Below are 19,193 nucleotides of genomic sequence, written 5' to 3'. Positions count from 1 at the left end.
AGCGGTATACGCAATGATGCAAAATTTAGTCGCACAAGCGTCTAACCGCTTACTTATCACACCCGCATACAGCTCAATGACAACGCATCAATAAAGTGGCACCTTGTGGGCTGCAACGCGCGCAAAATGTGGCGCTCGCCCTCTTGTTTTTGTGAGCACTAGCACGCACACATGCAGCGAACCACAAACGGAGTGATCAACGTACACGACGCGTGCGTGTATTGTTCACGGAAAGACTGCCGCGTAAGTGCTGTATGCTGTAGCAATACATTCGGCGACTGCACAACATAGCAGCACGATACAGGTGCAGTCGTAAACAGCACATTCTCGCCATCGGCCATACCATGCTGAATACGCCGGTTCTCGTCCGATCCCCGAAGCTAAGCAGCATTGGGCTCGGTCAGTACATGGGAGGGAGACCACCTGGGAACACCGAGTGCTGATGGCACCGTTCTTTTTGCTTTTTTATTGCGTGCTTCTGTGACGTCTTGTCTTTTTTTTTTCATTTGCACAACGTGTGGGTGGTTTCATTTACTGTAACTTACGTTCAACAGGAGCCTGCTGGTAGAGCCAACGCCGAAGTGTAACACCAACAATATTCAGGCCACTACACGATATTGTACGCGGAATGATGACGGTGGTAAGCGGTATACGCAATGATGCAAAATTTAGTCGCACAAGCGTCTAACCGCTTACTTATCACACCCGCATATAGCTCAATGACAACACATCAATAAAGTGGCACCTTGTGGGCTGCAACGCGCGCAAAATGTGGCGCTCGCCCTCTTGTTTTTGTGAGCACTAGCACGCACGCATGCAGCGAACCACAAACGGAGTGATCAACGTACACGACGCCTGCGTGTATTGTTCACGGAAAGACTGCCGCGTACGTGCTGTATGCTGTAGCAATACATTCGGCGACTGCACAACATAGCAGCACGATACAGGTGCAGTCGTAAACAGCACATTCTCGCCATCGGCCATACCATGCTGAATACGCCGGTTCTCGTCCGATCCCCGAAGCTAAGCAGCATTGGGCTCGGTCAGTACTTGGGAGGGAGACCACCTGGGAACACCGAGTGCTGATGGCACCGTTCTTTTTGCTTTTTTATTGCGTGCTTCTGTGACGTCTTGTCTTTTTTTTTTTCATTTGCACAACGTGTGGGTGGTTTCATTTACTGTAACTTACGTTCAACTGGAGCCTGCTGGTAGAGCCAACGCCGAAGTGTAACACCAACAATATTCAGGCCACTACACGATATTGTACGCGGAATGATGACGGTGGTAAGCGGTATACGCAATGATGCAAAATTTAGTCGCACAAGCGTCTAACCGCTTACTTATCACACCCGCATATAGCTCAATGACAACACATCAATAAAGTGGCACCTTGTGGGCTGCAACGCGCGCAAAATGTGGCGCTCGCCCTCTTGTTTTTGTGAGCACTAGCACGCACGCATGCAGCGAACCACAAACGGAGTGATCAACGTACACGACGCCTGCGTGTATTGTTCACGGAAAGACTGCCGCGTACGTGCTGTATGCTGTAGCAATACATTCGGCGACTGCACAACATAGCAGCACGATACAGGTGCAGTCGTAAACAGCACATTCTCGCCATCGGCCATACCATGCTGAATACGCCGGTTCTCGTCCGATCCCCGAAGCTAAGCAGCATTGGGCTCGGTCAGTACTTGGGAGGGAGACCACCTGGGAACACCGAGTGCTGATGGCACCGTTCTTTTTGCTTTTTTATTGCGTGCTTCTGTGACGTCTTGTTTTTTTTTCATTTGCACAACGTGTGGGTGGTTTCATTTACTGTAACTTACGTTCAACTGGAGCCTGCTGGTAGAGCCAACGCCGAAGTGTAACACCAACAATATTCAGGCCACTACACGATATTGTACGCGGAACGATGACGGTGGTAAGCGGTATACGCAATGATGCAAAATTTAGTCGCACAAGCGTCTAACCGCTTACTTATCACACCCGCATACAGCTCAATGACAACGCATCAATAAAGTGGCACCTTGTGGGCTGCAACGCGCGCAAAATGTGGCGCTCGCCCTCTTGTTTTTGTGAGCACTAGCACGCACGCATGCAGCGAACCACAAACGGAGTGATCAACGTACACGACGCGTGTGTGTATTGTTCATGGAAAGACTGCCGCGTACGTGCTGTATGCTGTAGCAATACATTCGGCGACTGCACAACATAGCAGCACGATACAGGTGCAGTCGTAAACAGCACATTCTCGCCATCGGCCATACCATGCTGAATACGCCGGTTCTCGTCCGATCCCCGAAGCTAAGCAGCATTGGGCTCGGTCAGTACTTGGGAGGGAGACCACCTGGGAACACCGAGTGCTGATGGCACCGTTCTTTTTGCTTTTTTATTGCGTGCTTCTGTGACGTCTTGTTTTTTTTTTCATTTGCACAACGTGTGGGTGGTTTCATTTACTGTAACTTACGTTCAACTGGAGCCTGCTGGTAGAGCCAACGCCGAAGTGTAACACCAACAATATTCAGGCCACTACACGATATTGTACGCGGAATGATGACGGTGGTAAGCGGTATACGCAATGATGCAAAATTTAGTGGCACAAGCGTCTAACCGCTTACTTATCACACCCGCATACAGCTCAATGACAACGCATTAATAAAGTGGCACCTTGTGGGCTGCAACGCGCGCAAAATGTGGCGCTCGCCCTCTTGTTTTTGTGAGCACTAGCACGCACGCATGCAGCGAACCACAAACGGAGTGATCAACGTACACGACGCGTGCGTGTATTGTTCACGGAAAGACTGCCGCGTACGTGCTGTATGCTGTAGCAATACATTCGGCGACTGCACAACATAGCAGCACGATACAGGTGCAGTCGTAAACAGCACATTCTCGCCATCGGCCATACCATGCTGAATACGCCGGTTCTCGTCCGATCCCCGAAGCTAAGCAGCATTGGGCTCGGTCAGTACTTGGGAGGGAGACCACCTGGGAACACCGAGTGCTGATGGCACCGTTCTTTTTGCTTTTTTATTGCGTGCTTCTCTGACGTCTTGTTTTTTTTTTCATTTGCACAACGTGTGGGTGGTTTCATTTACTGTAACTTACGTTCAACTGGAGCCTGCTGGTAGAGCCAACGCCGAAGTGTAACACCAACAATATTCAGGCCACTACACGATATTGTACGCGGAATGATGACGGTGGTAAGCGGTATACGCAATGATGCAAAATTTAGTCGCACAAGCGTCTAACCGCTTACTTATCACACCCGCATACAGCTCAATGACAACGCATCAATAAAGTGGCACCTTGTGGGCTGCAACGCGCGCAAAATGTGGCGCTCGCCCTCTTGTTTTTGTGAGCACTAGCACGCACACATGCAGCGAACCACAAACGGAGTGATCAACGTACACGACGCGTGCGTGTATTGTTCACGGAAAGACTGCCGCGTACGTTCTGTATGCTGTAGCAACACATTCGGCGACTGCACAACATAGCAGCACGATACAGGTGCAGTCGTAAACAGCACATTCTCGCCATCGGCCATACCATGCTGAATACGCCGGTTCTCGTCCGATCCCCGAAGCTAAGCAGCATTGGGCTCGGTCAGTACTTGGGAGGGAGACCACCTGGGAACACCGAGTGCTGATGGCACCGTTCTTTTTGCTTTTTTATTGCGTGCTTCTGTGACGTCTTGTCTTTTTTTTTTCATTTGCACAACGTGTGGGTGGTTTCATTTACTGTAACTTACGTTCAACTGGAGCCTGCTGGTAGAGCCAACGCCGAAGTGTAACACCAACAATATTCAGGCTACTACACGATATTGTACGCGGAATGATGACGGTGGTAAGCGGTATACGCAATGATGCAAAATTTAGTCGCACAAGCGTCTAACCGCTTACTTATCACACCCGCATATAGCTCAATGACAACGCATCAATAAAGTGGCACCTTGTGGGCTGCAACGCGCGCAAAATGTGGCGCTCGCCCTCTTGTTTTTGTGAGCACTAGCACGCACGCATGCAGCGAACCACAAACGGAGTGATCAACGTACACGACGCGTGCGTGTATTGTTCACGGAAAGACTGCCGCGTACGTGCTGTATGCTGCAGCAATACATTCGGCGACGGCACAACATAGCAGCACGATACAGGTGCAGTCGTAAACAGCACATTCTCGCCATCGGCCATACCATGCTGAATACGCCGGTTCTCGTCCGATCCCCGAAGCTAAGCAGCATTGGGCTCGGTCAGTACTTGGGAGGGAGACCACCTGGGAACACCGAGTGCTGATGGCACCGTTCTTTTTGCTTTTTTATTGCGTGCTTCTGTGACGTCTTGTTTTTTTTTTTTCATTTGCACAACGTGTGGGTGGTTTCATTTACTGTAACTTACGTTCAACTGGAGCCTGCTGGTAGAGCCAACGCCGAAGTGTAACACCAACAATATTCAGGCCACTACACGATATTGTACGCGGAATGATGACGGTGGTAAGCGGTATACGCAATGATGCAAAATTTAGTCGCACAAGCGTCTAACCGCTTACTTATCACACCCGCATACAGCTCAATGACAACGCATCAATAAAGTGGCACCTTGTGGGCTGCAACGCGCGCAAAATGTGGCGCTCGCCCTCTTGTTTTTGTGAGCACTAGCACGCACACATGCAGCGAACCACAAACGGAGTGATCAACGTACACGACGCGTGCGTGTATTGTTCACGGAAAGACTGCCGCGTACGTTCTGTATGCTGTAGCAATACATTCGGCGACTGCACAACATAGCAGCACGATACAGGTGCAGTCGTAAACAGCACATTCTCGCATAATAGAAAATATTGAAAATAAGATGTTTACTTTGGGTGTCTTCCTTGATCTGCGTAAAGCTTTCGATTCAGTTGACCATCATATCCTATTGCTGAAATTAAGCCGCTATGGAATTCGTGGTGTTGTCCTAGACTTATTTAAAAGCTATTTATCGTCAAGATATCAATTTGTTGGCATAGAAAATGCAGAGTCCGAATACTTAAGCGTAATAAAAGGAGTTCCACAGGGATCTATATTAGGTCCCGTGCTTTTCCTTCTATATATCAATGATATTACGGATGTTCAATATACACCGGAAATTACAATGTTTGCTGACGACACTAGCCTGTTCTTCACAGGATCTACTATTCATGAAATAGAAGCTTCAGCAAATCTATACCTCGCTAAACTTTCAGGTTGGCTAACAAAAAATAAACTAAAGCTAAACACACAAAAAACTAAATTTGTTATGTTCAGGCCTATTAACAAGCACATCCGCGACAATGTAATAATTTATTATAATGACCAACGCATCAAACAAGTAAACACACAGAAATTCCTAGGAGTCTGGTTCCATGAACACCTATCATGGACACCACACGTGCAACATCTCTTAACTGATCTGGCTCGCTCTGTAGGATGTCTCAGTAAAATTGCTTCCCTTCTACCTTCGTGGTTAACTAAATCACTCTACTATACGTTATTTTACTCGAAACTACTATACGGTATGTTGGTGTGGGGAACAACAACTAAAACAAATTATGATAGGTTAATAATCCTGCAGAAGCGCGTGCTTCGTATTCTGGAAAAATATAAAGGTCATGCCAAGGACATGGCCACTGAACCACTTTTTCTCAAACATGAAATCCTATCTGCAAAAAAAGTATATAATCTAAAATTGATGCAACACATACATAAACACAAATTACAGGATGCCTTCCCAAGAACTGTATCCACGAAATATGGGTTCAGAAGCTCTAGCCGAAAAACTAAAAAAGTACGCACGAACTATGGCAAACAGACCATTGAATATAAAGCAGTGCAATTATTAAACCTCCATGAATCGAATATTGACCTTACATTACAAGCCAAGAAGCTCAAGCGCAATTATAGATCATTCCTCCTGACTACTAACCTCATAGTCGATCCATAAGTGTAGTCAAATTATGTTTTGTATATTCTGAGATGAATTTAATTGAACAAAATTGTTAGATTCCATTTCAATGTATCTTTTGTAAATGTATAAAGTATTGTAGAGCGTGTTGCATATACATGTATAAACAAATACGTATGTGATCCGATGTAGAGATGCAGACGCATTGTACTTAATGAATCGTATATTGAGTCGTGTCAACTGTTGTAGACTGTCTTGTTCATCAGGGGGCCAAGACCTCGTCAGGCTTTCTCGCCTTTAGTCTTTGCCTCCCGCAGGGAAATTTTGTATTCTTCCTGCAAAATAAACATGTTTGATTTGATTTGATTTGATTTGTATGCTGTAGCAACACATTCGGCGACTGCACAAGATAGCAGCACGATACAGGTGCAGTCGTAAACAGCACATTCTCGCCATCGGCCATACCATGCTGAATACGCCGGTTCTCGTCCGATCCCCGAAGCTAAGCAGCATTGGGCTCGGTCAGTACTTGGGAGGGAGACCACCTGGGAACACCGAGTGCTGATGGCACCGTTCTTTTTGCTTTTTTATTGCGTGCTTCTGTGACGTCTTGTTTTTTTTTTTTCATTTGCACAACGTGTGGGTGGTTTCATTTACTGTAACTTACGTTCAACTGGAGCCTGCTGGTAGAGCCAACGCCGAAGTGTAACACCAACAATATTCAGGCCACTACACGATATTGTACGCGGAACGATGACGGTGGTAAGCGGTATACGCAATGATGCAAAATTTAGTCGCACAAGCGTCTAACCGCTTACTTATCACACCCGCATACAGCTCAATGACAACGCATCAATAAAGTGGCACCTTGTGGGCTGCAACGCGCGCAAAATGTGGCGCTCGCCCTCTTGTTTTTGTGAGCACTAGCACGCACGCATGCAGCGAACCACAAACGGAGTGATCAACGTACACGACGCGTGCGTGTATTGTTCATGGAAAGACTGCCGCGTACGTGCTGTATGCTGTAGCAATACATTCGGCGACTGCACAACATAGCAGCACGATACAGCTGCAGTCGTAAACAGCACATTCTCGCCATCGGCCATACCATGCTGAATACGCCGGTTCTCGTCCGATCCCCGAAGCTAAGCAGCATTGGGCTCGGTCAGTACTTGGGAGGGAGACCACCTGGGAACACCGAGTGCTGATGGCACCGTTCTTTTTGCTTTTTTATTGCGTGCTTCTGTGACGTCTTGTTTTTTTTTTTTTTCATTTGCACAACGTGTGGGTGGTTTCATTTACTGTAACTTACGTTCAACTGGAGCCTGCTGGTAGAGCCAACGCCGAAGTGTAACACCAACAATATTCAGGCCACTACACGATATTGTACGCGGAATGATGACGGTGGTAAGCGGTATACGCAATGATGCAAAATTTAGTCGCACAAGCGTCTAACCGCTTATTTATCACACCCGCATACAGCTCAATGACAACGCATTAATAAAGTGGCACCTTGTGGGCTGCAACGCGCGCAAAATGTGGCGCTCGCCCTCTTGTTTTTGTGAGCACTAGCACGCACGCATGCAGCGAACCACAAATGGAGTGATCAACGTACACGACGCGTGCGTGTATTGTTCACGGAAAGACTGCCGCGTACGTGCTGTATGCTGTAGCAATACATTCGGCGACTGCACAACATAGCAGCACGATACAGGTGCAGTCGTAAACAGCACATTCTCGCCATCGGCCATACCATGCTGAATACGCCGGTTCTCGTCCGATCCCCGAAGCTAAGCAGCATTGGGCTCGGTCAGTACTTGGGAGGGAGACCACCTGGGAACACCGAGTGCTGATGGCACCGTTCTTTTTGCTTTTTTATTGCGTGCTTCTGTGACGTCTTGTTTTTTTTTTCATTTGCACAACGTGTGGGTGGTTTCATTTACTGTAACTTACGTTCAACTGGAGCCTGCTGGTAGAGCCAACGCCGAAGTGTAACACCAACAATATTCAGGCCACTACACGATATTGTACGCGGAATGATGACGGTGGTAAGCGGTATACGCAATGATGCAAAATTTAGTCGCAGAAGCGTCTAACCGCTTACTTATCACACCCGCATACAGCTCAATGACAACGCATCAATAAAGTGGCACCTTGTGGGCTGCAACGCGCGCAAAATGCGGCGCTCGCCCTCTTGTTTTTGTGAGCACTAGCACGCACACATGCAGCGAACCACAAACGGAGTGATCAACGTACACGACGCGTGCGTGTATTGTTCACGGAAAGACTGCCGCCTACGTGCTGTATGCTGTAGCAATACATTCGGCGACTGCACAACATAGCAGCACGATACAGGTGCAGTCGTAAACAGCACATTCTCGCCATCGGCCATACCATGCTGAATACGCCGGTTCTCGTCCGATCCCCGAAGCTAAGCAGCATTGGGCTCGGTCAGTACTTGGGAGGGAGACCACCTGGGAACACCGAGTGCTGATGGCACCGTTCTTTTTGCTTTTTTATTGCGTGCTTCTGTGACGTCTTGTTTTTTTTTTTCATTTGCACAACGTGTGGGTGGTTTCATTTACTGTAACTTACGTTCAACTGGAGCCTGCTGGTAGAGCCAACGCCGAAGTGTAACACCAACAATATTCAGGCCACTACACGATATTGTACGCGGAATGATGACGGTGGTAAGCGGTATACGCAATGATGCAAAATTTAGTCGCACAGGCGTCTAACCGCTTACTTATCACACCCGCATACAGCTCAATGACAATGCATCAATAAAGTGGTACCTTGTGGGCTGCAACGCGCGCAAAATGTGGCGCTCGCCCTCTTGTTTTTGTGAGCACTAGCACGCACGCATGCAGCGAACCACAAACGGAGTGATCAACGTACACGACGCATGCGTGTATTGTTCACGGAAAGACTGCCGCGTACGTGCTGTATGCTGTAGCAATACATTCGGCGACTGCACAACATAGCAGCACGATACAGGTGCAGTCGTAAACAGCACATTCTCGCCATCGGCCATACCATGCTGAATACGCCGGTTCTCGTCCGATCCCCGAAGCTAAGCAGCATTGGGCTCGGTCAGTACTTGGGAGGGAGACCACCTGGGAACACCGAGTGCTGATGGCACCGTTCTTTTTGCTTTTTTATTGCGTGCTTCTGTGACGTCTTGTTTTTTTTTTTCATTTGCACAACGTGTGGGTGGTTTCATTTACTGTAACTTACGTTCAACTGGAGCCTGCTGGTAGAGCCAACGCCGAAGTGTAACACCAACAATATTCAGGCCACTACACGATATTGTACGCGGAATGATGACGGTGGTAAGCGGTATACGCAATGATGCAAAATTTAGTCGCACAAGCGTCTAACCGCTTACTTATCACACCCGCATACAGCTCAATGACAACGCATCAATAAAGTGGCACCTTGTGGGCTGCAACGCGCGCAAAATGTGGCGCTCGCCCTCTTGTTTTTGTGAGCACTAGCACGCACGCATGCAGCGAACCACAAACAGAGTGATCAACGTACACGACGCGTGCGTGTATTGTTCACGGAAAGACTGCCGCGTACGTGCTGTATGCTGTAGCAATACATTCGGCGGCTGCACAACATAGCAGCACGATACAGGTGCAGTCGTAAACAGCACATTCTCGCCATCGGCCATACCATGCTGAATACGCCGGTTCTTGTCCGATCCCCGAAGCTAAGCAGCATTGGGCTCGGTCAGTACTTGGGAGGGAGACCACCTGGGAACACCGAGTGCTGATGGCACCGTTCTTTTTGCTTTTTTATTGCGTGCTTCTGTGACGTCTTGCTTTTTTTTTTTTCATTTGCACAACGTGTGGGTGGTTTCATTTACTGTAACTTACGTTCAACTGGAGCCTGCTGGTAGAGCCAACGCCGAAGTGTAACACCAACAATATTCAGGCCACTACACGATATTGTACGCGGAATGATGACGGTGGTAAGCGGTATACGCAATGATGCAAAATTTAGTCGCACAAGCGTCTAACCGCTTACTTATCACACCCGCATACAGCTCAATGACAACGCATTAATAAAGTGGCACCTTGTGGGCTGCAACGCGCGCAAAATGTGGCGCTCGCCCTCTTGTTTTTGTGAGCACTAGCACGCACGCATGCAGCGAACCACAAACGGAGTGATCAACGTACACGACGCGTGCGTGTATTGTTCACGGAAATACTGCCGCGTACGTGCTGTATGCTGTAGCAATACATTCGGCGACTGCACAACATAGCAGCACGATACAGGTGCAGTCGTAAACAGCACGTTCTCGCCATCGGCCATACCATGCTGAATACGCCGGTTCTCTTCCGATCCCCGAAGCTAAGCAGCATTGGGCTCGGTCAGTACTTGGGAGGGAGACCACCTGCGAACACCGAGTGCTGATGGCACCGTTCTTTTTGCTTTTTTATTGCGTGCTTCTGTGACGTCTTGTTTTTTTTTTCATTTGCACAACGTGTGGGTGGTTTCATTTACTGTAACTTACGTTCAACTGGAGCCTGCTGGTAGAGCCAACGCCGAAGTGTAACACCAACAATATTCAGGCCACTACACGATATTGTACGCGAAATGATGACGGTGGTAAGCGGTATACGCAATGATGCAAAATTTAGTCGCACAAGCGTCTAACCGCTTACTTATCACACCCGCATACAGCTCAATGACAACGCATCAATAAAGTGGCACCTTGTGGGCTGCAACGCGCGCAAAATGTGGCGCTCGCCCTCTTGTTTTTGTGAGCACTAGCACGCACGCATGCAGCGAACCACAAACAGAGTGATCAACGTACACGACGCGTGCGTGTATTGTTCACGGAAAGACTGCCGCGTACGTGCTGTATGCTGTAGCAATACATTCGGCGACTGCACAACATAGCAGCACGATACAGGTGCAGTCGTAAACAGCACATTCTCGCCATCGGCCATACCATGCTGAATACGCCGGTTCTCGTCCGATCCCCGAAGCTAAGCAGCATTGGGCTCGGTCAGTACTTGGGAGGGAGACCACCTGGGAACACCGAGTGCTGATGGCACCGTTCTTTTTGCTTTTTTATTGCGTGCTTCTGTGACGTCTTGTTTTTTTTTTCATTTGCACAACGTGTGGGTGGTTTCATTTACTGTAACTTACGTTCAACTGGAGCCTGCTGGTAGAGCCAACGCCGAAGTGTAACACCAACAATATTCAGGCCACTACACGATATTGTACGCGGAATGATGACGGTGGTAAGCGGTATACGCAATGATGCAAAATTTAGTCGCAGAAGCGTCTAACCGCTTACTTATCACACCCGCATACAGCTCAATGACAACGCATCAATAAAGTGGCACCTTGTGGGCTGCAACGCGCGCAAAATGCGGCGCTCGCCCTCTTGTTTTTGTGAGCACTAGCACGCACACATGCAGCGAACCACAAACGGAGTGATCAACGTACACGACGCGTGCGTGTATTGTTCACGGAAAGACTGCCGCCTACGTGCTGTATGCTGTAGCAATACATTCGGCGACTGCACAACATAGCAGCACGATACAGGTGCAGTCGTAAACAGCACATTCTCGCCATCGGCCATACCATGCTGAATACGCCGGTTCTCGTCCGATCCCCGAAGCTAAGCAGCATTGGGCTCGGTCAGTACTTGGGAGGGAGACCACCTGGGAACACCGAGTGCTGATGGCACCGTTCTTTTTGCTTTTTTATTGCGTGCTTCTGTGACGTCTTGTTTTTTTTTTTTCATTTGCACAACGTGTGGGTGGTTTCATTTACTGTAACTTACGTTCAACTGGAGCCTGCTGGTAGAGCCAACGCCGAAGTGTAACACCAACAATATTCAGGCCACTACACGATATTGTACGCGGAATGATGACGGTGGTAAGCGGTATACGCAATGATGCAAAATTTAGTCGCACAGGCGTCTAACCGCTTACTTATCACACCCGCATACAGCTCAATGACAATGCATCAATAAAGTGGTACCTTGTGGGCTGCAACGCGCGCAAAATGTGGCGCTCGCCCTCTTGTTTTTGTGAGCACTAGCACGCACGCATGCAGCGAACCACAAACGGAGTGATCAACGTACACGACGCATGCGTGTATTGTTCACGGAAAGACTGCCGCGTACGTGCTGTATGCTGTAGCAATACATTCGGCGACTGCACAACATAGCAGCACGATACAGGTGCAGTCGTAAACAGCACATTCTCGCCATCGGCCATACCATGCTGAATACGCCGGTTCTCGTCCGATCCCCGAAGCTAAGCAGCATTGGGCTCGGTCAGTACTTGGGAGGGAGACCACCTGGGAACACCGAGTGCTGATGGCACCGTTCTTTTTGCTTTTTTATTGCGTGCTTCTGTGACGTCTTGTTTTTTTTTTTCATTTGCACAACGTGTGGGTGGTTTCATTTACTGTAACTTACGTTCAACTGGAGCCTGCTGGTAGAGCCAACGCCGAAGTGTAACACCAACAATATTCAGGCCACTACACGATATTGTACGCGGAATGATGACGGTGGTAAGCGGTATACGCAATGATGCAAAATTTAGTCGCACAAGCGTCTAACCGCTTACTTATCACACCCGCATACAGCTCAATGACAACGCATCAATAAAGTGGGACCTTGTGGGCTGCAACGCGCGCAAAATGTGGCGCTCGCCCTCTTGTTTTTGTGAGCACTAGCACGCACGCATGCAGCGAACCACAAACAGAGTGATCAACGTACACGACGCGTGCGTGTATTGTTCACGGAAAGACTGCCGCGTACGTGCTGTATGCTGTAGCAATACATTCGGCGGCTGCACAACATAGCAGCACGATACAGGTGCAGTCGTAAACAGCACATTCTCGCCATCGGCCATACCATGCTGAATACGCCGGTTCTTGTCCGATCCCCGAAGCTAAGCAGCATTGGGCTCGGTCAGTACTTGGGAGGGAGACCACCTGGGAACACCGAGTGCTGATGGCACCGTTCTTTTTGCTTTTTTATTGCGTGCTTCTGTGACGTCTTGTTTTTTTTTTTTCATTTGCACAACGTGTGGGTGGTTTCATTTACTGTAACTTACGTTCAACTGGAGCCTGCTGGTAGAGCCAACGCCGAAGTGTAACACCAACAATATTCAGGCCACTACACGATATTGTACGCGGAATGATGACGGTGGTAAGCGGTATACGCAATGATGCAAAATTTAGTCGCACAAGCGTCTAACCGCTTACTTATCACACCCGCATACAGCTCAATGACAACGCATTAATAAAGTGGCACCTTGTGGGCTGCAACGCGCGCAAAATGTGGCGCTCGCCCTCTTGTTTTTGTGAGCACTAGCACGCACGCATGCAGCGAACCACAAACGGAGTGATCAACGTACACGACGCGTGCGTGTATTGTTCACGGAAATACTGCCGCGTACGTGCTGTATGCTGTAGCAATACATTCGGCGACTGCACAACATAGCAGCACGATACAGGTGCAGTCGTAAACAGCACGTTCTCGCCATCGGCCATACCATGCTGAATACGCCGGTTCTCTTCCGATCCCCGAAGCTAAGCAGCATTGGGCTCGGTCAGTACTTGGGAGGGAGACCACCTGCGAACACCGAGTGCTGATGGCACCGTTCTTTTTGCTTTTTTATTGCGTGCTTCTGTGACGTCTTGTTTTTTTTTCATTTGCACAACGTGTGGGTGGTTTCATTTACTGTAACTTACGTTCAACTGGAGCCTGCTGGTAGAGCCAACGCCGAAGTGTAACACCAACAATATTCAGGCCACTACACGATATTGTACGCGAAATGATGACGGTGGTAAGCGGTATACGCAATGATGCAAAATTTAGTCGCACAAGCGTCTAACCGCTTACTTATCACACCCGCATACAGCTCAATGACAACGCATCAATAAAGTGGCACCTTGTGGGCTGCAACGCGCGCAAAATGTGGCGCTCGCCCTCTTGTTTTTGTGAGCACTAGCACGCACGCATGCAGCGAACCACAAACAGAGTGATCAACGTACACGACGCGTGCGTGTATTGTTCACGGAAAGACTGCCGCGTACGTGCTGTATGCTGTAGCAATACATTCGGCGACTGCACAACATAGCAGCACGATACAGGTGCAGTCGAAAACAGCACATTCTCGCCATCGGCCATACCATGCTGAATACGCCGGTTCTCGTCCGATCCCCGAAGCTAAGCAGCATTGGGCTCGGTCAGTACTTGGGAGGGAGACCACCTGGGAACACCGAGTGCTGATGGCACCGTTCTTTTTGCTTTTTTATTGCGTGCTTCTGTGACGTCTTGTTTTTTTTTTTTCATATGCACAACGTGTGGGTGGTTTCATTTACTGTAACTTACGTTCAACTGGAGCCTGCTGGTAGAGCCAACGCCGAAGTGTAACACCAACAATATTCACGCCACTACACGATATTGTACGCGGAATGATGACGGTATTAAGCGGTATACGCAATGATGCAAAATTTAGTCGCACAAGCGTCTAACCGCTTACTTATCACACCCGCATACAGCTCAATGACAACGCATTAATAAAGTGGCACCTTGTGGGCTGCAACGCGCGCAAAATGTGGCGCTCGCCCTCTTGTTTTTGTGAGCACTAGCACGCACGCATGCAGCGAACCACAAACGGAGTGATCAACGTACACGACGCGTGCGTGTATTGTTCACGGAAATACTGCCGCGTACGTGCTGTATGCTGTAGCAATACATTCGGCGACTGCACAACATAGCAGCACGATACAGGTGCAGTCGTAAACAGCACGTTCTCGCCATCGGCCATACCATGCTGAATACGCCGGTTCTCTTCCGATCCCCGAAGCTAAGCAGCATTGGGCTCGGTCAGTACTTGGGAGGGAGACCACCTGGGAACACCGAGTGCTGATGGCACCGTTCTTTTTGCTTTTTTATTGCGTGCTTCTGTGACGTCTTGTTTTTTTTTTTTCATTTGCACAACGTGTGGGTGGTTTCATTTACTGTAACTTACGTTCAACTGGAGCCTGCTGGTAGAGCCAACGCCGAAGTGTAACACCAACAATATTCAGGCCACTACACGATATTGTACGCGGAATGATGACGGTGGTAAGCGGTATACGCAATGATGCAAAATTTAGTCGCACAAGCGTCTAACCGCTTACTTATCACACCCGCATACAGCTCGATGACAACGCATCAATAAAGTGGCACCTTGTAGGCTGCAACGCGCGCAAAATGTGGCGCTCGCCCTCTTGTTTTTGTGAGCACTAGCACGCACACATGCAGCGAACCACAAACGGAGTGATCAACGTACACGACGCGTGCGTGTATTGTTCACGGAAAGACTGCCGCGTACGTGCTGTATGCTGTAGCAATACATTCGGCGACTGCACAACATAGCAGCACGATACAGGTGCAGTCGTAAACAGCACATTCTCGCCATCGGCCATGCCATGCTGAATACGCCGGTTCTCGTCCGATCCCCGAAGCTAAGCAGCATTGGGCTCGGTCAGTGCTTGGGAGGGAGACCACCTGGGAACACCGAGTGCTGATGGCACCGTTCTTTTTGCTTTTTTATTGCGTGCTTCTGTGACGTCTTGTTTTTTTTTTTTCATTTGCACAACGTGTGGGTGGTTTCATTTACTGTAACTTACGTTCAACTGGAGCCTGCTGGTAGAGCCAACGCCGAAGTGTAACACCAACAATATTCAGGCCACTACACGATATTGTACGCGGAATGATGGCGGTGGTAAGCGGTATACGCAATGATGCAAAATTTAGTCGCACAAGCGTCTAACCGCTTACTTATCACACCCGCATACAGCTCAATGACAACGCATCAATAAAGTGGCACCTTGTGGGCTGCAACGCGCGCAAAATGTGGCGCTCGCCCTCTTGTTTTTGTGAGCACTAGCACGCACGCATGCAGCGAACCACAAACGGAGTGATCAACGTACACGACGCGTGCGTGTATTGTTCACGGAAAGACTGCCGCGTACGTGCTGTATGCTGTAGCAATACATTCGGCGACTGCACAACATAGCAGCACGATACAGGTGCAGTCGTAAACAGCACATTCTCGCCATCGGCGATACCATGCTGAATACGCCGGTTCTCGTCCGATCCCCGAAGCTAAGCAGCATTGGGCTCGGTCAGTACTTGGGAGGGAGACCACCTGGGAACACCGAGTGCTGATGGCACCGTTCTTTTTGCTTTTTTATTGCGTGCTTCTGTGACGTCTTGTTTTCTTTTTTTTTTCATTTGCACAACGTGTGGGTGGTTTCATTTACTGTAACTTACGTTCAACTGGAGCCTGCTGGTAGAGCCAACGCCGAAGTGTAACACCAACAATATTCAGGCCACTACACGATATTGTACGCGGAATGATGACGGTGGTAAGCGGTATACGCAATGATGCAAAATTTAGTCGCACAAGCGTCTAACCGCTTACTTATCACACCCGCATACAGCTCAATGACAACGCATCAATAAAGTGGCACCTTGTGGGCTGCAACGCGCGCAAAATGTGGCGCTCGCCCTCTTGTTTTTGTGAGCACTAGCACGCACACATGCAGCGAACCACAAACGGAGTGATCAACGTACACGACGCGTGCGTGTATTGTTCACGGAAAGACTGCCGCGTACGTGCTGTATGCTGTAGCAATACATTCGGCGACTGCACAACATAGCAGCACGATACAGGTGCAGTCGTAAACAGCACATTCTCGCCATCGGCCATACCATGCTGAATACGCCGGTTCTCGTCCGATCCCCGAAGCTAAGCAGCATTGGGCTCGGTCAGTACTTGGGAGGGAGACCACCTGGGAACACCGAGTGCTGATGGCACCGTTCTTTTTGCTTTTTTATTGCGTGCTTCTGTGACGTCTTGTTTTTTTTTTTTCATTTGCACAACGTGTGGGTGGTTTCATTTACTGTAACTTACGTTCAACTGGAGCCTGCTGGTAGAGCCAACGCCGAAGTGTAACACCAACAATATTCAGGCCACTACACGATATTGTACGCGGAATGATGACGGTGGTAAGCGGTATACGCAATGATGCAAAATTTAGTGGCACAAGCGTCTAACCGCTTACTTATCACACCCGCATACAGCTCAATGACAACGCATTAATAAAGTGGCACCTTGTGGGCTGCAACGCGCGCAAAATGTGGCGCTCGCCCTCTTGTTTTTGTGAGCACTAGCACGCACGCATGCAGCGAACCACAAACGGAGTGATCAACGTACACGACGCGTGCGTGTATTGTTCACGGAAAGACTGCCGCGTACGTGCTGTATGCTGTAGCAATACATTCGGCGACTGCACAACATAGCAGCACGATACAGGTGCAGTCGTAAACAGCACATTCTCGCCATCGGCCATACCATGCTGAATACGCCGGTTCTCGTCCGATCCCCGAAGCTAAGCAGCATTGGGCTCGGTCAGTACTTGGGAGGGAGACCACCTGGGAACACCGAGTGCTGATGGCACCGTTCTTTTTGCTTTTTTATTGCGTGCTTCTGTGACGTCTTGTTTTTTTTTTTCATTTGCACAACGTGTGGGTGGTTTCATTTACTGTAACTTACGTTCAACTGGAGCCTGCTGGTAGAGCCAACGCCGAAGTGTAACACCAACAATATTCAGGCCACTACACGATATTGTACGCGGAATGATGACGGTGGTAAGCGGTATACGCAATGATGCAAAATTTAGTGGCACAAGCGTCTAACCGCTTACTTATCACACCCGCATACAGCTCAATGACAACGCATTAATAAAGTGGCACCTTGTGGGCTGCAACGCGCGCAAAATGTGGCGCTCGCCCTCTTGTTTTTGTGAGCACTAGCACGCACGCATGCAGCGAACCACAAACGGAGTGATCAACGTACACGACGCGTGCGTGTATTGTTCACGGAAAGACTGCCGCGTACGTGCTGTATGCTGTAGCAATACATTCGGCGACTGCACAACATAGCAGCACGATACAGGTGCAGTCGTAAACAGCACATTCTCGCCATTGGCCATACCATGCTGAATACGCCGGTTCTCGTCCGATCCCCGAAGCTAAGCAGCATTGGGCTCGGTCAGTACTTGGGAGGGAGACCACCTGGGAACACCGAGTGCTGATGGCACCGTTCTTTTTGCTTTTTTATTGCGTGCTTCTGTGACGTCTTGTTTTTTTTTTCATTTGCACAACGTGTGGGTGGTTTCATTTACTGTAACTTACGTTCAACTGGAGCCTGCTGGTAGAGCCAACGCCGAAGTGTAACACCAACAATATTCAGGCCACTACACGATATTGTACGCGGAATGATGACGGTGGTAAGCGGTATACGCAATGATGCAAAATTTAGTCGCACAAGCGTCTAACCGCTTTCTTATCACACCCGCATACAGCTCAATGACAACGCATCAATAAAGTGGCACCTTGTGGGCTGCAACGCGCGCAAAATGTGGCGCTCGCCCTCTTGTTTTTGTGAGCACTAGCACGCACGCATGCAGCGAACCACAAACGGAGTGATCAACGTACACGACGCGTGCGTGTATTGTTCACGGAAAGACTGCCGCGTACGTGCTGTATGCTGTAGCAATACATTCGGCGACTGCACAACATAGCAGCACGATACAGGTGCAGTCGTAAACAGCACATTCTCGCCATCGGCCATACCATGCTGAATACGCCGGTTCTCGTCCGATCCCCGAAGCTAAGCAGCATTGGGCTCGGTCAGTACTTGGGAGGGAGACCTCCTGGGAACACCGAGTGCTGATGGCACCGTTCTTTTTGCTTTTTTATTGCGTGCTTCTGTGACGTCTTGTTTTTTTTTTTCATTTGCACAACGTGTGGGTGGTTTCATTTACTGTAACTTACGTTCAACTGGAGCCTGCTGGTAGAGCCAACGCCGAAGTGTAACACCAACAATATTCAGGCCACTACACGATATTGTACACGGAATGATGACGGTGGTAAGCGGTATACGCAATGATGCAAAATTTAGTCGCACAAGCGTCTAACCGCTTTCTTATCACACCCGCATACAGCTCAATGACAACGCATCAATAAAGTGGCACCTTGTGGGCTGCAACGCGCGCAAAATGTGGCGCTCGCCCTCTTGTTTTTGTGAGCACTAGCACGCACGCATGCAGCGAACCACAAACGGAGTGATCAACGTACACGACGCCTGCGTGTATTGTTCACGGAAAGACTGCCGCGTACGTGCTGTATGCTGTAGCAATACATTCGGCGACTGCACAACATAGCAGCACGAT

At 49.1% G+C, this 19,193-nt stretch overlaps 21 non-coding genes and 6 pseudogenes across 21 annotated transcripts; all 27 read left to right on the top strand.

Annotated features, from left to right (window-relative positions):
- The first annotated feature begins 329 nt into the window (after positions 1 to 329).
- LOC142580343 (5S ribosomal RNA) lies at positions 330 to 448 on the top strand (annotated as a pseudogene).
- Positions 449 to 972: 524 nt separating this feature from the next.
- On the top strand, positions 973 to 1,091 carry LOC142581104 (5S ribosomal RNA). The gene has a single exon (XR_012828243.1). It is a non-coding gene; the product is annotated as a 5S ribosomal RNA (ribosomal RNA).
- Positions 1,092 to 1,616: 525 nt separating this feature from the next.
- LOC142581103 (5S ribosomal RNA) lies at positions 1,617 to 1,735 on the top strand. The gene has a single exon (XR_012828242.1). It is a non-coding gene; the product is annotated as a 5S ribosomal RNA (ribosomal RNA).
- A 521-nt stretch (positions 1,736 to 2,256) lies between these two features.
- On the top strand, positions 2,257 to 2,375 carry LOC142581102 (5S ribosomal RNA). Its single transcript, XR_012828241.1, has one exon. It is a non-coding gene; the product is annotated as a 5S ribosomal RNA (ribosomal RNA).
- A 522-nt stretch (positions 2,376 to 2,897) lies between these two features.
- LOC142581101 (5S ribosomal RNA) lies at positions 2,898 to 3,016 on the top strand. Its single transcript, XR_012828240.1, has one exon. It is a non-coding gene; the product is annotated as a 5S ribosomal RNA (ribosomal RNA).
- Positions 3,017 to 3,538: 522 nt separating this feature from the next.
- Positions 3,539 to 3,657, top strand: LOC142581100 (5S ribosomal RNA). The gene has a single exon (XR_012828239.1). It is a non-coding gene; the product is annotated as a 5S ribosomal RNA (ribosomal RNA).
- Positions 3,658 to 4,181: 524 nt separating this feature from the next.
- LOC142581099 (5S ribosomal RNA) lies at positions 4,182 to 4,300 on the top strand. Its single transcript, XR_012828238.1, has one exon. It is a non-coding gene; the product is annotated as a 5S ribosomal RNA (ribosomal RNA).
- Positions 4,301 to 6,372: 2,072 nt separating this feature from the next.
- On the top strand, positions 6,373 to 6,491 carry LOC142581098 (5S ribosomal RNA). The gene has a single exon (XR_012828237.1). It is a non-coding gene; the product is annotated as a 5S ribosomal RNA (ribosomal RNA).
- A 524-nt stretch (positions 6,492 to 7,015) lies between these two features.
- Positions 7,016 to 7,134, top strand: LOC142581097 (5S ribosomal RNA). The gene has a single exon (XR_012828236.1). It is a non-coding gene; the product is annotated as a 5S ribosomal RNA (ribosomal RNA).
- A 526-nt stretch (positions 7,135 to 7,660) lies between these two features.
- Positions 7,661 to 7,779, top strand: LOC142581096 (5S ribosomal RNA). The gene has a single exon (XR_012828235.1). It is a non-coding gene; the product is annotated as a 5S ribosomal RNA (ribosomal RNA).
- Positions 7,780 to 8,301: 522 nt separating this feature from the next.
- On the top strand, positions 8,302 to 8,420 carry LOC142581095 (5S ribosomal RNA). The gene has a single exon (XR_012828234.1). It is a non-coding gene; the product is annotated as a 5S ribosomal RNA (ribosomal RNA).
- A 523-nt stretch (positions 8,421 to 8,943) lies between these two features.
- LOC142581093 (5S ribosomal RNA) lies at positions 8,944 to 9,062 on the top strand. The gene has a single exon (XR_012828232.1). It is a non-coding gene; the product is annotated as a 5S ribosomal RNA (ribosomal RNA).
- A 523-nt stretch (positions 9,063 to 9,585) lies between these two features.
- On the top strand, positions 9,586 to 9,704 carry LOC142580353 (5S ribosomal RNA; annotated as a pseudogene).
- Positions 9,705 to 10,229: 525 nt separating this feature from the next.
- LOC142580359 (5S ribosomal RNA) lies at positions 10,230 to 10,348 on the top strand (annotated as a pseudogene).
- Positions 10,349 to 10,870: 522 nt separating this feature from the next.
- Positions 10,871 to 10,989, top strand: LOC142581092 (5S ribosomal RNA). The gene has a single exon (XR_012828231.1). It is a non-coding gene; the product is annotated as a 5S ribosomal RNA (ribosomal RNA).
- Positions 10,990 to 11,511: 522 nt separating this feature from the next.
- LOC142581091 (5S ribosomal RNA) lies at positions 11,512 to 11,630 on the top strand. Its single transcript, XR_012828230.1, has one exon. It is a non-coding gene; the product is annotated as a 5S ribosomal RNA (ribosomal RNA).
- Positions 11,631 to 12,154: 524 nt separating this feature from the next.
- Positions 12,155 to 12,273, top strand: LOC142581090 (5S ribosomal RNA). Its single transcript, XR_012828229.1, has one exon. It is a non-coding gene; the product is annotated as a 5S ribosomal RNA (ribosomal RNA).
- Positions 12,274 to 12,796: 523 nt separating this feature from the next.
- On the top strand, positions 12,797 to 12,915 carry LOC142580352 (5S ribosomal RNA; annotated as a pseudogene).
- A 524-nt stretch (positions 12,916 to 13,439) lies between these two features.
- On the top strand, positions 13,440 to 13,558 carry LOC142580356 (5S ribosomal RNA; annotated as a pseudogene).
- A 521-nt stretch (positions 13,559 to 14,079) lies between these two features.
- Positions 14,080 to 14,198, top strand: LOC142581089 (5S ribosomal RNA). The gene has a single exon (XR_012828228.1). It is a non-coding gene; the product is annotated as a 5S ribosomal RNA (ribosomal RNA).
- A 524-nt stretch (positions 14,199 to 14,722) lies between these two features.
- On the top strand, positions 14,723 to 14,841 carry LOC142580263 (5S ribosomal RNA). Its single transcript, XR_012827690.1, has one exon. It is a non-coding gene; the product is annotated as a 5S ribosomal RNA (ribosomal RNA).
- A 524-nt stretch (positions 14,842 to 15,365) lies between these two features.
- Positions 15,366 to 15,484, top strand: LOC142580426 (5S ribosomal RNA; annotated as a pseudogene).
- Positions 15,485 to 16,008: 524 nt separating this feature from the next.
- On the top strand, positions 16,009 to 16,127 carry LOC142580279 (5S ribosomal RNA). Its single transcript, XR_012827705.1, has one exon. It is a non-coding gene; the product is annotated as a 5S ribosomal RNA (ribosomal RNA).
- Positions 16,128 to 16,654: 527 nt separating this feature from the next.
- Positions 16,655 to 16,773, top strand: LOC142581087 (5S ribosomal RNA). Its single transcript, XR_012828226.1, has one exon. It is a non-coding gene; the product is annotated as a 5S ribosomal RNA (ribosomal RNA).
- A 524-nt stretch (positions 16,774 to 17,297) lies between these two features.
- LOC142581086 (5S ribosomal RNA) lies at positions 17,298 to 17,416 on the top strand. Its single transcript, XR_012828225.1, has one exon. It is a non-coding gene; the product is annotated as a 5S ribosomal RNA (ribosomal RNA).
- Positions 17,417 to 17,939: 523 nt separating this feature from the next.
- LOC142580249 (5S ribosomal RNA) lies at positions 17,940 to 18,058 on the top strand. The gene has a single exon (XR_012827679.1). It is a non-coding gene; the product is annotated as a 5S ribosomal RNA (ribosomal RNA).
- A 522-nt stretch (positions 18,059 to 18,580) lies between these two features.
- LOC142580689 (5S ribosomal RNA) lies at positions 18,581 to 18,699 on the top strand. Its single transcript, XR_012827833.1, has one exon. It is a non-coding gene; the product is annotated as a 5S ribosomal RNA (ribosomal RNA).
- The last annotated feature ends 494 nt before the right edge of the window (positions 18,700 to 19,193 follow it).

The sequence above is a fragment of the Dermacentor variabilis genome, chromosome 4, assembly GCF_050947875.1.
Source record: "Dermacentor variabilis isolate Ectoservices chromosome 4, ASM5094787v1, whole genome shotgun sequence".
NCBI lineage: Eukaryota > Metazoa > Arthropoda > Arachnida > Ixodida > Ixodidae > Dermacentor > Dermacentor variabilis.
The sequence above is the reverse complement of the archived record's forward strand: the minus strand, read 5'-3'. Positions and strand labels throughout refer to the sequence as shown.